General features: G+C 45.3%; 1 pseudogene; it reads left to right on the top strand.

Annotated features, from left to right (window-relative positions):
• The first annotated feature begins 568 nt into the window (after positions 1 to 568).
• On the top strand, positions 569 to 3,516 carry LOC147431058 (uncharacterized; annotated as a pseudogene).
• Positions 3,517 to 7,372: the final 3,856 nt, after the last annotated feature.

The raw sequence follows: 7,372 nt of genomic DNA, 5'->3' as shown, positions 1-7,372 counted from the left end.
GCATGAAAAAAAGGCTAGAGAATCATACTCAAAACTAGCCTATTAAATACACTCGTCTCCCAAAGTCTACACAAAATTAGACTTAATCCCTTAACATTAGGGATCTTTACAAGGCCCATACAAATTCCATGCTTTCTTCAAGCATGGAGATACAGAGATATAGGCAGATTCCACACGTTGTTCGGAGTTTTTTGGTTTGATGTTTGCCAACCCATGTATATATGGTGTGCTTGATTTTCCCACTTTTGAGTGTGCTAAGGCTGCTTGTACAGTGCTAGGCAATGTTAGTCTCTGATGCGTGCTCCTGGCTCTCATCATCAGAGGAACCATGGAGCCTCTCTTTTCTTCCCCCACCATCCTCATGCCTATAGACGACCCCTATAAGGTTATCTTCGAAAGTGTGCCGCCAAAAGCATGTTAGAAAGTGAACTCTTCTGAGTTCACATTGCTTGTGATATGGTTTCTCACATGCAGGTTCGTGCCACAATTTTATTTTTGATGCTCCTTTTTCTGAATAGCCTTACAGTAGTTCGACCGAGAAAATTACAAAAGTTTTGGTGCGAGGTGACTGTAACTGTTAGAATTTGGCAAGTGGCGGGTAATGATGGGCAGTACGGGTTAGGGCGTGCAGAGCCGCCAGAGAGTGAAAAAGCCGCGAGCTGGTGAGGGGGGAATGAAGCCGTGCTGAAAAGGGCAAGAGGCACACAATCTGGAGGGGCTGCAGGTGTCGCAACCTGAGAGAGGAGAAGGGCGACGACCTGCAAGAGGGGAGAAGATTGCAGAAGACAAAAAGGATACTACTCAGTGAGAGGGGGCCGAGTAGGAAAAGGCTAAGCTCGCCTGGAATTAGAGCAGGTGAAGGGGGGTGTTGTCTGAAGAGATACGTGGCCAGGTCAAGCAGGGCAATAAGGTCGAGTGCAACACTCGCCAGTGAGGAAAAGAAGGGTGGGCCGTACTGCAGGTGCTGCCTTCTGTAGGGCAAGCAAACCGAGGGGGCATGCTTTGAAGGAAACAAGAGAGGGCTGCAGGGTGGTTAGCTAGAGACCATCAACTAGGGTGGCCAATTTCCAGAGAGGGCTCGCTCAGACGAGCTCGGAGAGATACCAGAATCGCTAACTAAGGGTGGTGTTTGCCATGACGAGGACATCAAGGCCAACAAGGTATAGCAGGTGGAGGAGATGTTGCAGGGAAAGCACGTTGAGCTTGCCTCGAGCGTGATCAGAAGGGTAGGATCTGAGGTTCATCGGGGATGTAGAGGAGCTCAGAGAGAGTTGGAGAGCGGGCTACAGAAGCCGAGAAGGGGGAGAGGAAAGTCATCAAGGGGAAGACAAGTTCTGATGGCTCCAATAAATGCAAGGGGGTGATGTCTGCAGTGGAGTTGAATGCCCGGCTAGCTAAGGACTTAACTGATTGGGGCAGTTAGCTCATAAGATAGCTTATCATCGCGGATCGCCATTGAGGAGAGAGTGTGGATTGTTTTTTCTCTGTGTGACTTAGAATTGGGCACTCAGGATCTGCTCGATGAGTGTTGGCAGAAAGGGAAAGAGTGCAAGGATTATGTAGCTTATACAGGTGGGAAATTTCGTTAATTGGGCTGCTCTTTGAAACTGTTAAGCAGGCAACCTTTGAGCAAGGATTTTGGTCAGAGAACTCATGCGTTGTAGGACTACAGATCAGCCCTCTTGAAGTTTATAGGAGGAGCAGTACACATGCTCCTAGGGTGCCCGGCATGCTCAATTCCCTATGTCCATTTGATGTTGATGCACATTGTGATGATAATGCATATCGTCTATCAGATTTGCACGCAGATAGAGGTTTACAAATGGTTGATGAGGCTTCAGTCAAGTTGTTTGATGGTGATGATTTATCTGAGAGTGGCTATTGTAGCGATTTGGGATCTGATGATTATAGTGCAAGCTTGTTCTCTACTGTTGGCAAGTCGTATTCCAGTTGATGGAGCATTTATTGATGAGGGGTATTCTTGTGATGACTATATGACATTTGACCTCTCTCCATAGGCAAGAAGCATCAGATCAAGATGTCCAGATGAGTCTCGCAATGCTAAGGAACGGAATCAGGCTTTGGAATCCTTTGATGTGAGGGAAGATTCATGTAGGGGAACTTATCATAAAGACAATGCATGCGACCCTTCCTGTGATGCTTGTCAGCTTACAAGTTCTTTGCCTCTTGCTACTGATGCTGATGACAAGCGATGATGCTCCTGATGCATACTCTAAGTACAATGTAGTGTTTGTAGATGATCAACCTTTGTCTCATGACGAAGAGGCTTCTGATCGAGGTTCTAGCCAGCCTGCTTTTATGTATAGAGATGTGGATATTCATGATGTGGGTTCATCTTAAACCCCTAGTGTGAATACATTTGCTGATGATAAAGCAGATTGGGGATTTGATTTCCTGTTGTGGAAATGGATGCAGATATGACCAGCTATGTCGAAATGGCTTCTGAGAGATTGTGAATTTTAAGAGGAACTGATCAGACATGTAATTGTGGGATGCCGAATACACTGTTTTTCTGTGAAGTTGGGGGAGCTGGTAGCAATAAAGGAGAGTCTAATGGACAACAAATTTATGATGAATTTGGTAGTGAGGTGCTTCCCAATAAGGTGGATTTGGTTGCTGAATTTGGTCATGTATGCTCCTACATGGTGAGCTGGTCTGAGACTAATAGCGAGAGTAATCAAAAGGGGCAGTCAAATGAATCTACGGATGTACCAGCACTTGAGGCTAAAGTGAATACGACCTTACAAGAACTCCCAAATGTTTGTCAGCATCAGTCGTCCCCAGGTATAAAGTCTAATTCTCCTGGTCATGAACGAACTGCAAACACAAAAAATCATTTTATGCAATAGTGCTGATGTTTATGAAACTAAACCTGCATCGCTGCTCTTTGAAGATTATTGTCTTGCTTTGATTATGTGGGATTTGCCTACCTTTGTGTGGGATCCAGGTGGAAGGTTATGAGCATCTCCTATTGTTCCTGCTCAGCATGAATGCTCTAGCAGGCTGGAGGGGTTGGCAAACTATGTTCGGAGTTTTTTTGTTTGATGTTTGCCAGCCCATGTATGTATGGCGTGCTTGATTTTGCCACTTTTGAGTGTGCTAAGGCTGCTTGTACAGTGCTAGGCAATGTTAGTCTCTGATGCGTGCTCTTGGCTCTCATCATCGGAGGAACCATGGAGCCTCTGTTTTCTTCCCCCACCATCCTCATGCCTATATTTGACCCTTGTAAGGTTATCTTCGAAAGTGTGCCGCCAAAAGCATGTCAGAAAGTGACCCTATCTTCAGTGCTGTTCCGAGTTCACATTACTTGTGATACGGTTTCTCACATGCAGGTTCGTGCAAGAATTCAATTTTTGATGCTCCTTTTTTTGAATAGCCTTACGGTAGTTCGACCGAGCAAATTACAAAAGCTTTGGTGAGAGGTGACTTATCACGAGTTGAACTGTAATGTCAGAATTTGGCAAGTGTCGGGTAATGATGGGCAGTATGGGTCAGGGCGTGCAGAGCGGCCAGAGAGTGAAAAAGGGAAAACAGGGTCCATGCTTCCGCGAGCTGGTGAGGGGGGGATGAAGCCGTGCTGAAAAGGGCAAGGGGCACGCAATTTGGAGGGGCTGCAGGTGTCGCGACCTGAGAAAGGAGAAGGGTGACGACCTGCAAGAGGGGAGAAGATTCCAGAAGACAAAAAGGCTGCTACTCAGTGAAGAGGGGGCCGAGTAGGAAAAGGCAAGATCGCATGGAATTAGAGCAGGTGAAGGGGGTGCTATCTGAAGAGATAACGTGGCCAGGTCAAGCAGGGCAATAAGGTCGAGTGCAACACTCGCCAGTGAGGAAAAGAGGGGGCATGCTTTGAAGGAAACAAGAGAGGGGCAATTAGGGAAAGCAAACCGAGGGGGCATGCTTTGAAGGAAACAAGAGAGGGCTGCAGGGTGGTTAGCTAGAGACCATCAACTAGGAGCTGCCGATTTCCAGAGAGGGCCCGCTCATACGAGCTCGGAGAGATACCAGAATTTCTATCTAAGGGTGGTGTTTGCTGTGACGAGGACATCAAGGCCAGCAAGGTATAGCAGGTGGAGGAGATGTTGCAGGGAAAGCACGTTGAGCTTGCCTCGAGCATGATCAGAAGGGTGGGATCTGAGGTTCAACAGGGACGTAGAGGAACTCAGAGAGAGTTGGAGAGTGGGCTACAGAAGCCGAGAAGGGAGAGAGTAAAGGCATCATGGGAAACACGAGTTCTGATGGCTCCAATAAATGCAAGGGGGTGATGTCTGCAGTGGAGTTGAATGCCCGGCTAGCTAAGGACTTAACTGATTGGGGCAACGAGCTCACAAGATATCTGATCATCACGGATCGCCATCGAGAAGAGAGTGCGGATTGTTTTCTTCTATGTGTGACTCAGAATTGGGCACTCAAGAGCTGGTCGATGAGTGTTTGCAGAAAGGGGAAAGAGTGTAGGGATTATGTAGCTTATACAGGTGGTAAATTTTGTTAATTGGGCTGCTCTTTGAAACTGTTAAGCAGGCAAGCTTTGAGCAAGGATTTTGGTTCGAGAACTCATGCTTTGTGGGACTACAGATCAGCCCTCTTGAAGTTTATAGGAGGAGCAGTACACATGCTCCTCGGGTGCCCGGCATGCTCAATTCCCTATGTTTATGATTGTGAAACCTTGCAACCCTTATGTACAACTGATTGTGGTGTTGCTATGGCTGACTATGTATATATGGAGTTTGTTATCTGGTTTATGTGTTGAGCCGTGCCTGCCCTAGACATTGAAAGCCATAAAGAGGTTGATTGTCTCCGGCATGATAAACTTAAAGATGGAGATGATGTTAAGCTTTGAATGTAAGCTACAAGGGTAGTTTTCTTACCATTCTATCTTTATGTTGGAGGTGAACCCTTGAAATGCCCACTCATCATTCACACATTCTCTTATTGTGGTATGCAAGTCATGTGAGCTCACACTTTTGCCACCATCGAGAGTAAAGGTTTCCATGTAGTGTAACTGAATGAAAGTAGGAGGAGAATCTTGTTTCATGTTGTAATGGAGGTGAGAGAAAGGAGACGAGCTAGCTTAGTGTGAAAATATGGTGATGGGTAAGGAGAAGAGATGGGGAGGAGCTTGCTTGGTGCTACAATGGAGGTGGGAGAAAGCTAACAAAGAGATAATGTTGGACTATAGGGAGTGCATGTGATTGTTGTAGCAATGGAGAGCTTGGAAAAAGGTTTGTAGAGAGAGAAATCACTTTTTAGCTATAGAATAGGTTTGGAAATGCTTTAGAGGGTGAAAACGACGTTTGAATTTTTAAAAAAAATCAATTCTTTGGATTTTTTACTGTACATTTTTAGCTTTTGGAGGTCAAAAATGCTTTTTCGACCATGAAATAGGTTTACGGGCATTTTAAGGAGGGAAAATTTGAAATCTAGTTTTTTTTTAAAAATTCAAATTTTTAGTCTATTTCTAAATCTGAGCCAAGAAGTGGGGGAAAAGAGGTCAAAGTGGGTCCCTCCTCCCACTCCCCCCAATCTCTTTTCTCTAGCCGCCTCTCTTACCTTCTCACTAGGTAAGAGACCATTAAGAGGTGGAAGGCTATCTTGTACCCCTACTTTCTTGAGGGTATATAGTGTGTCCACCACCCTCTTCCTATTGGCTATCCTTTAATTAACCTTAATCCCAAAGGGCCTTGTTAGCTCCAAGTGATCTCGAGATAGAGCAGCTTTGACAAAAAGCATGGCATGATCGTCATCATCACAGGCTAAAAATCATGCAAGGGTCCTTGGTGATACTCTATCAAGATTAATACTAAAAAAAGCAATGAATCTAATGTCCACCTGGCAAAGGCCATAGGGTGAAAGCACGTTGTGAGCCGGATGAAAACACACAGAACGTCTCTATAGCAACTGACACACAATCTTGGAATGATACACACTATGGAGCGCCACTCGGCTTACACAATCCACCTGGCCGAGACAGGGAACACACCAATGGAGTGAGAGGAGAGATACTTCCCACTTGCCCACTCAACACAGAGACACACACACACACCCAAAAACTCAACTCAAAATAAGAGAATTTTTGATGTTTAGATACAAATGAGCTTGGGCCAACACCAATGGGGCAAATAGTTTACACAGTATTTGAGAAATACACCAGATACAACCACAAAGTTAAGTAGAGGCTTCACTCATCGGAGAAGATTACACAGAAAAACAACAGAAAAAGAGCGAGGAATTTGGAAAAATGGACAGTGCCATTGCGTCCGGAACGGCCCAAAACCCCAGTCTACAATGTCAAAGTGCTCAAATCCGACCTCGGATGAGCAGTTTACGGTCAAAACAAGCTCCAAAAACCCCAAAAACACAGTTTCGGCTGTTCCTTCTCTCTTCTCCACGTTTTTTCTGGTCCTATCTCTGTTTTTTCAGTTCCCACACTTAGCTTTGTTACTTGGGCACCCTTGGCCTTTTAGATGACCTCAAACGGACCCCGAACATGCCAAAAACTGACCTCGCAGTACATAGTTGTTACCTTTTTGCATTCATCCGTACACCTGGCACTCAACTTTTTCAATAATGCATTCCGCCACCACGTGAAGTGGCCCCAAAAGATGGTCCTCATGATGAGCTTTCTGCATAATTATCACAAGAAAACACCCACATTGTGTCCGTACTTATCCAAGTGCAACTATTGATCCCATTCGACCTCTTGACGCCACTAGATGCCATCTAACGCACCTGCTTACCTCATGTCGTCGGCGCACGGATAGATTCCTCGAGAAGTTTTACACGCTAGCAACCCCTCATTATTATATAAAAACCACACTGGTACTGGTGATAGTGAAAAACAATGCACTATGTACATGTTGTTCTACCTGTACACATGTGGGCCCCACGCAACCACCTGGCTTTGGAAAATGGGCAATCCTTTATTCGATGCACCATGCATGTGTATGTACATATGCGCAATCCCTTGCTCCAAAAAACTCCTGACATAATTTGTCCATCCCCTAGCCTGCTAGATCATTCATGATCAGCCAGCAAAAAGCGATATGAGACTCGCAGCGTCATAAGTTTCCTCATCCCTCACCAACATTACTTGCGCCAGAGACAACTCATCCTGCTCCACCATCATTAACCTGGCATGATATAATTGAAGACGCAATCCATTGACCCTTGACTTATGCAGAATTCCATCCAGGTTAGCCAGCTGATATGTACCATTTGGAAAACACTCCACTACCTTGAAAGGGCCTTCCCACTTAATTTGAAACTTTTTTTGGAAGGTGTTGTCCAGCTTACTGTTGTAGCGCAAAACCAAGTCATGCTTCTTGATACTCTTACTTTTAACCTTTTCATTTAT

The sequence above is a fragment of the Adiantum capillus-veneris genome, chromosome 21 (assembly GCF_014529385.1).
Source record: "Adiantum capillus-veneris isolate H3 chromosome 21, ASM1452938v2, whole genome shotgun sequence".
In the NCBI taxonomy this organism is placed as follows: Eukaryota; Viridiplantae; Streptophyta; class Polypodiopsida; order Polypodiales; family Pteridaceae; genus Adiantum; species Adiantum capillus-veneris.
This window is presented reverse-complemented; position numbering and strand designations above follow the sequence as displayed.